This window comes from Cavia porcellus, unplaced genomic scaffold (assembly GCF_034190915.1).
Source record: "Cavia porcellus strain 051 isolate PalLab524CR breed Dunkin Hartley unplaced genomic scaffold, mCavPor4.1 scaffold_28, whole genome shotgun sequence".
Taxonomy (NCBI): Eukaryota; Metazoa; Chordata; class Mammalia; order Rodentia; family Caviidae; genus Cavia; species Cavia porcellus.
The window spans coordinates 22062998-22070510 of record NW_026947511.1 but is presented as its reverse complement, the minus strand read 5'-3'; the positions used below and the strand labels follow the sequence as shown (position 1 = coordinate 22070510).

The 7513-nt window shown below is 43.3% G+C and overlaps 1 long non-coding RNA gene across 2 annotated transcripts in view; it reads left to right on the top strand.

Annotated features, from left to right (window-relative positions):
- The window catches only part of LOC106028473 (uncharacterized), a 31180-nt gene extending 26411 nt beyond the window's left edge, over positions 1 to 4769 (top strand). For both annotated transcript variants that reach the window (XR_010044307.1, XR_001202099.3), the window contains 2 exons: positions 360 to 677; positions 1734 to 4769. This is a non-coding gene — a long non-coding RNA (uncharacterized LOC106028473). The remainder of the gene's footprint in view (positions 1 to 359; positions 678 to 1733) is intronic.
- The last annotated feature ends 2744 nt before the right edge of the window (positions 4770 to 7513 follow it).

Here is a 7513-nt window from a genome sequence, read left to right as displayed (position 1 = left end):
CAGAATATTAACGCAGAGGGAAATGGTGTAAATCTACCACACATGGTTGGAGAACAGATAAGGAAGTGATGAATTATTAAATGAATAAGAATATATCTATTGCTTTTTAAAAAACATTTTATTTACTTTCTATTCCTTGCCTATTTCCAACAAAAGGTTTTGAGGTTATAGTTCAAAATGAAAACTACTCTGAGAAAACCAAATGAAGTCCTTGCTTACGGGGCATCCTGAAGTGTGAGGTTCATTTCAATTTTTGGATGTTAATGCTATGTTTTCCCTTGGTATGCGGGTCACCACATCAATAGACAGCATGAAGCTAATATCAAGCTTGTAAATACATCACCCAATCTTATTCACAGACCAGGACCCTGAGGCAAAGGGAGAAATCACACTCTCTGAAGAGCACCAGTTCATGCACTAGGAAAACAGAACCCACAGAGAATGTTTGAAACAGAATTTAATGCAGGGACCTGGCTGTGCAGGTGACAGAGGTGCAATAAAGCTAACGGGGACCAGGAAGCAACTCAAGATTACCCAAGCTGCACGACTACCAGGCTGCAAAAGAAGAGGAGGAGAAGGTACGATAGCTTGAGTCTGGGGCCACTCTCCTGGCGGAATCTGGAAGCCCACTGGTCTGTGTTGTTGGAACTGGACCTGCAGCCTGGCACAGTGCTGAGGTAAGGAGGTTGGCAGATAAATCTCAGGCTTTCCCTTGCTCCCATCTACCAATCACCTCCCAATATGTCCAGTTGGTCAAATCCAGCTGGAAGCCAGGAAAAGAAGTTGAGGACCCAGAACGGAGCAGGGGCAGAGCCAGGAGCTGTTAGTCATTCCTTGGGCATCCCTCTGGACAATATTAGCTGCCCAGTTTCTTCCTGGGAGAACACACTATCTTTTAAGGGCAATCATCAGAGCTACTTTAACATGAGCAAAATATGAGGCTATGTTGTATTTTGTCACCAAATGCATCCTACTAAGTTTCCCAGTCCAGGAAAGGTTTGTATGCAGTGGAACCCTATATCAGTCCTTCTAAATGGTAAGTATTTCTTAGTGCATTTTTTTTTTTTTTTGGTTTTCTGTATATTGAATTTTTTTTCCTTCATGAGAGGGCCTTCCTGGAAATACAGCATCCTAAAATTTCCAATTTAGAATAGAAGCATTGCCAGGAAGTGGTTTATGTAGGTAAAGACTTTAACCCCTAAAAATAACGATCAGCTCCACGAAGCCATCCCAAATAAACAATTTAAGTGCAACTCGTGAACTTGCTCTGCATTTACCCTGTAGGTAAATGAGGGACCCTAAAACCTCCATCAGCACTCTAGAGCCACTGATGACCCAGAGGTAGGGATGCAAAGTCCAGAATGTTTGCACCACACCTGACCCATAAGAAAGCTGAGGTGGGATCAGAAAACTGTCCTGGACCTCAGTATGTCAGGAGTTAGCCCCTTAGATGCTGCATTTGCAGGTGATTGTGGGAATAAATGGGTGATCAGGGGAGTAATGATTTGCCATCTCTCTCAGAAGCATCTTAATAGTTTGAGAATCAATGATGCTACACTGCCTCATGTTGTCTCAGTATTACCATTGCCACAAAATTCCTGAAACAGGTATTAAGTGACAGAATAGAAAGTCCTCTGCTTAAACTGGGGTTTCCTGTGCTCCTCTGTTTTCCCCTTGGGATTATGGAATCCTATTTTTGTTCCAGAACAGTGACATCTTTCTCTTGTGCTCAGATCATGTCTCCAGCACAATACTGGGAATGTGAATACATGGCACCCAGAGGAAGAAACTGACCATAGATGCTACTTAAATGAATGAAATGTTAAGAAGCTCTCCCTCCCTCAAGGCCAACTTTTGGGGTTTTTTTGGGGGGGGTTTATGCTGTTTTTTTTTCTTTTTCCAAGATCTTCCAGAAAAAGCAGAACTTTTGCCCAGACAGGGCAAGTGTGTCACAAAGTTCTGCTTTCACTGTGTGTTAAGTGGAAATGATTAAGCAAGCACACAGTAAGAGATTCCTCTCTGCATTTCCTCCGTGATGGGGGCAGTCTTGCCATGAACCTCTGCTCACTCAGACTGACAGTGCAAACCATGATGATTTGCACTGATAACCCCAGCGTGCCTCACTTATCTATCATCATGGCTTATCCACCCAGAATGTTGCTGAGGGGGCCTCTTCCTGAATGCATACATAGGTTGGAAGGTACTGGAGTGTGTGTGTGTGTGTGTGTGTGTGTGTGTGTGTGTGTGTGTGTTCAGAACTGGCTTCAAGGAGCTGATGTTTGACAAAACTTGTTCTAGTTGCCTCTGGCTGATTATGAGTTACTGTCTTTGGGCTCTAAGATTTGGAATGTCTATAAAACTTCTACCCTATGTTAACTCTGACAACTGTCTTCACCACCACAATCATTCCCTGAGCACTTTGTCCTGGAATAAGCATTATACATGCCCAGATGGAACCAGGATTCCTGTGTGGTATCATTTACAGGTGTGCAGACTTTTCCAACTCTCCCTGAAGTATGGTGGGAGAACCCAGCTGTCCATCCAATTGCTTCCTTTGGAATTATGAGAAAATGTCATTTATTTTGTTTAGTTAAGCTTTAGACTGGGGGTTGTTGGATTTGTCAGATTCTCAAATCTGGATGCATTTTTAGAATCCCCTGGATGCTTTCTAAAAATACTAATGTTTGGGCCTCTCCCCAGATCAATTAAATAAAAATCATTAAGGACACAGTTGGAGAGCTGGTTTTGCTTTTTTTTTTTTTTTTTCTGTTTTACCTCTTTAGGTGATTCTAATGAATAACCAAGACTAAAAACTACTACCTTGGAGGTCAAGTACGACCTGTCTATTGGGCAAGTAATGTACCTTCAGTTGCTTTAGCTGTAATAGTGATATAAAAGCAGGAGTTCAGGAATCAGAGAAACCAGGGGATGGAGCTCCAAATCCATCAATTACCAGTCATGTGACCTTTCTCAGTCTCATGCAGCAACCTTACTTCAATGACTCATGAGAATTCAATTACAAGAATTAAATGAGATAGCTCAAGTAGAACATGTATACCTGCCAGATGGTAAATACTCAGTGCAAGCTACAATTACGTAATATTGGTCTTGTCAATGAGTTCTCGGGAAGAGCTGCTTACCCAAGACTGTGGTTGACTTGGAATGATTTGGCATTGTGACAGTGCACTGTGGTTGTTAAATCTTCAGAAATGAAAAATGATACTGAAATTAAGGGAAGAAAGGAAAAAAACCAAAAAAGAATGGATATAGAAGACCCAAATCTAAGAAGTATTTTCTGGTAGGAGAAAAGGCATGGATTTCCTCAGCAGGAATTGTCAGAAGCCAGCCTAATAAACCATCTGGTTTCTCTAGCAGGTAAGTGGGCTTCTGTGGATTGTGAAGATGCCCCTCACCGGCATGATTCCCTGGAGTTAGGTGAACTGAAGCTGAAGTCACCAGCTGGAATGGACAGTGCTTCAGGCTTTGTGTCAGCTGCAAGGCAAGAAAGTTTTAGGGCTCAGGAAGGAAGACTGACCCACCAACTGAGTTCACCCTGGGGTGAGGCTCTGGACTTCCTGTGCATGCCAGTGACTCCACCACTGGCAGCATGCTAGTAAGACTCTGCCAGGCCAAAGCTAACCCTTTGCCCTGGCTCTCAGAGTCCTGGCGATGTAATAGTCAAGTCCAATAAAGGAGTCCTCTGGGCCTGCCTACTTGGAAAATGAAGCCCATTTAAGTAACTCCAGAAGGAAGAAAATAAAAATTTTTTACAAGTTTGGACACAGGAAGGAGACACTCAGAGGTCTTGCCCGTAGTGTTTCTGTGGATGACATTCCATTTCTTCCAGCACAGACTTTATTTAGCCACTCTCAGAAGGCCAAGTGGCTTCCCCGGAGCCACTTCATTCTCCTCACTGCAAGATTGTGTTTTGTGGAAGAGTCTGGAGCTAGGATTCTGTAAAGGCTCCCCAGGACAGCAGGGAAGGATGGCTCAGTGCCTAGATCCAGGGACTCCCTGTCTGGAAAAGCTACTCAGCAGCCTGTCAAACCTCATCTCCCCACCCCCATGACAGAAGAAAAATTAATACTGCTCATATGTGAGGGTGTGTTATGGGGGGGGCAAGAATAACAGATCAGGGATAGGACCCTTGTCTAGATACCTGTTAATTCAACAATATAATCAAACTTAAGTTTGAACTTGACTGACTACATTCAATAATCATTTTGTACTCTGCCCCAGGGGATATAGAAATGTTGTAAGGCATATGGGTGGGATATTCAGGAATTCTTTAAAGAAGATTCTAAAGCTGTCTAAAGCCCTAGAATGATTAAAATGTTCCCTTCTCCTATGGGAGCATTCATATATGTTCCCATTCATGCCAGGGTATGAAGCAGGAAGATTTATTGCATTAGACAATGAGGATCCAGATTCCAGATGAAACTCAATCAGGAAGGGACTCTTTTTGATAAAAGGTGAAGATACATACACTTCTTCAAATATTTCAGGCAATGGAGTTAGAAATAAGACATAGGACATTTTATTAGAGAAAGAAGCCATTTGTAGGTTAAGTAATAAGACTAACGCCCACTGCCTCTGGAAATATATTTGGAGAATCACCTAAACATTGATCTTATTGATAATTCTTGGATGCCTGAGGGCAAATCATAGCAGAGCCAGAATCTAATGACTTCAAATGATAACAAGGACCCTAAAGAACAACATAAGACAAGAACAATAGCCCTTAACTGGAACAGTATAGGGCACAAAGACACTGGAAGAACCAGACTGGGCCATGAGTCTTCTCCAAGGACATTGACCAGTGGCCCCTGGCAGGACTGGGGATGGAGGTGAGGAGAAACTATGTGTTTATATCAGAGCCCACAAGCTATGGATGGGCCTGGCTGTCAGCTGTCACCACTTTTCCCTCTTGAGTTCTCATCTATCCATTGATTAAAATTCTACTTGCACACAAACACAATTGAAATAGGGTTTATTAATGGGCTTCTAGTGAGGTTGTAGGGTTGGCTGAGGAAGATTGTATGACACAGTACTCAAAAATCTTGTAGGATCTGTCAAACATGTTTTTCTTCTCCCAAGGCCTTTTCCAAATTTCTTCAGCAGGGCCTCTTTTCCTGTGAGTCTTCTCTAAGAAGTTTTCAACACTTCTTACTTCTCCTTCCCCTTAATCTGAATAATGGTTTCTTCCTACCTTGTGGAACTAGGGAATCAGCCTGACACCCAGCGTTAGAGTCTCCCTCCCACCCTACAGGCAGCTTCATCAAAGCCTGTCTCTGCCCAGACTCTCTCTCTCTATTTATATTAAGGGCTTCCTCATAGGCTGCTGGTGTTTACGTTCTACTTTGAGCTAAAATCCTCTTCTGGTGCACAAAAGAGACAAAACCTATGCTTTTAAAGCTTCCAGTATCATATGGGGAATAAATTTTTACCACACACACACACACACACACACACACACACACACACACACACTGGCAGTTGTAGAGACAGATGCGGGGGTAGACAGGAGAGAGAGAGGATAAATCAATAGGCAAAACCAGGCTATTCCCACTGCAGATTCCACCATTCTCCACACATCTGTATCATCATCTTTGTCTGATTGCTTTTTCCCCTGAGATAGTGGGTGGGGGCCAGCTCAGCTCAGGTTGTCATCATGGGGCCTTTGGGGAGAATGCCATCTCGGGGCCTCTTACCTACAGACCTGGTACTTAGAACAAAATGTTGGCCTGGAGGATGGACTGGGATGGCTTTTGGTGAATTAGAGGCAAGATGATGCCAGGGCAGAGCAGTCAAAAAACTAGAGCAAACAAACAAAGAAAAAAGTCTTAGAAAAGCACATGGAAGGATACAGAGGGATGCTGGAGGCAGAAGAGTGGTGGCTCTTTAGGCTTCCCAGTTGTCTGAGGTCAAGTCGAATACATTAAAGGCAGTGAGTTTAGGCGCACATCCTGCTACTGCAATGCCCTTTCTTCCCTTTCTCCCTTCTGAGCCCTTCAAATCCTCCTCTATATGACTCACCAAGAGTCTCAGAATAATCCTTTTCCAATAGTAGGTGCTTTATGATTAGTAGCTAGGTGCATGGTGGGCTCAGACCCATCTCCTCCTCTGAAGTCTGCCCAGCTTTCTTCAGCTTCTTGATTTGTCACTTTTCTGAGCTAAAGCCTTTAGGCTCTTTGCAAGAAGCTGTTCCTCTCAGAAAGCACACAGGGCTCTGTCTTTTACTGAAGATTTCTAAACCATTTCACTTCTTTCTGTGCTCAGTTTTCTCATCTGTAAATGGGGATATTCCTCACAGGTTTGCTGTGAGAATCACAGGAACATTGTGTGGGCTGGGAAGTTCCTAACACCTTAAACCACCAATTCAGCAATTCTCTTGCACTACCATTCAAAACTTTTTTTGTAATTACTTTTAATTCTTTAACTCTTTCATTGACAGTGATAGGAATAGTCATTGTTTATTAGGCAGTTACTCTCTACTACATATTATAGCTATTTCAGGCTGATATTATCTCTGATTAGCACATTCCTGGGTACTATCATTCCTGTTATGGACAAAGAAGCAAAGCTGGGAAAAGTTCAGATTCAGAATCAGACCAGGTTGCACCTGCTGTCAGTACAAGAGCTCGGGTTCAAATTCAGCCTTTCCATCATGCAGTTCATGTGGCCTCCTAGGCAAGGGTGTAAGTTCAAGGGTGTTAGGCTAAGCTTAGGGTCATGAAGCATTTCCTACTCATCTATGTCTCCTACAGTATCTGGCCTTTTGCTTCCTTGTACCCAATAGATACCAATTTATTTTTGCTGGTTTTTAACATTCTAAGAAAAAACAATATTGAGATCCTTTCTACAGACTATGGTCTTTTGACTCCAAGAGGTTAACTAAACTAAACGTATGAATAGTTTCAAGAAAGTGCTGTATTCCCATATAATGAAATTAGTAGGAACAAGGGATGCAGGGCAGTATCCCAGTGTATTGGAAGCACAGTCTAGGAAGAAAAACACTTTCCTTGGCTTGGAAGAATTTGGGTCTGACTGGGTGGGCATATGATTCCCTGCCTGGCAAGACAGAACAAGCAATGAATCAGTTGCCCAGTGCAATGGTATGTGCTATTTCCAAGCTGTCCAGCTCATGAGCACTGCACAATCCATCAGCCCACTCTAATTTGTCACACCAAAGGCTGCCTTCTTAGTAAACAGTTGTCCACACTTCTGTTGGTTCTGAGTCACCACTTAGCGTTCAGACTGAAATGCCAGCAACAGCGCAGTCCTTGAAGTACACTATGCAGTGTGAAGCCAAGGGCAGGAGGCTGGTGAGATGGTGCTTCCTGTGGAAACTTCCACAAAGGAGCAGAGCCTCTAGCCAGGGAATCCCAGGAGTCCCTTGCAGGCAGCCCCTATTCACAGCTACCTCTTCCTCTCAGTGACCTCCTTAACAGCTGAGGAAAGTGTAGGTGAACAGATCCAGTGACTTGCCCACCGTCCCATGAGTCTCTTCTCA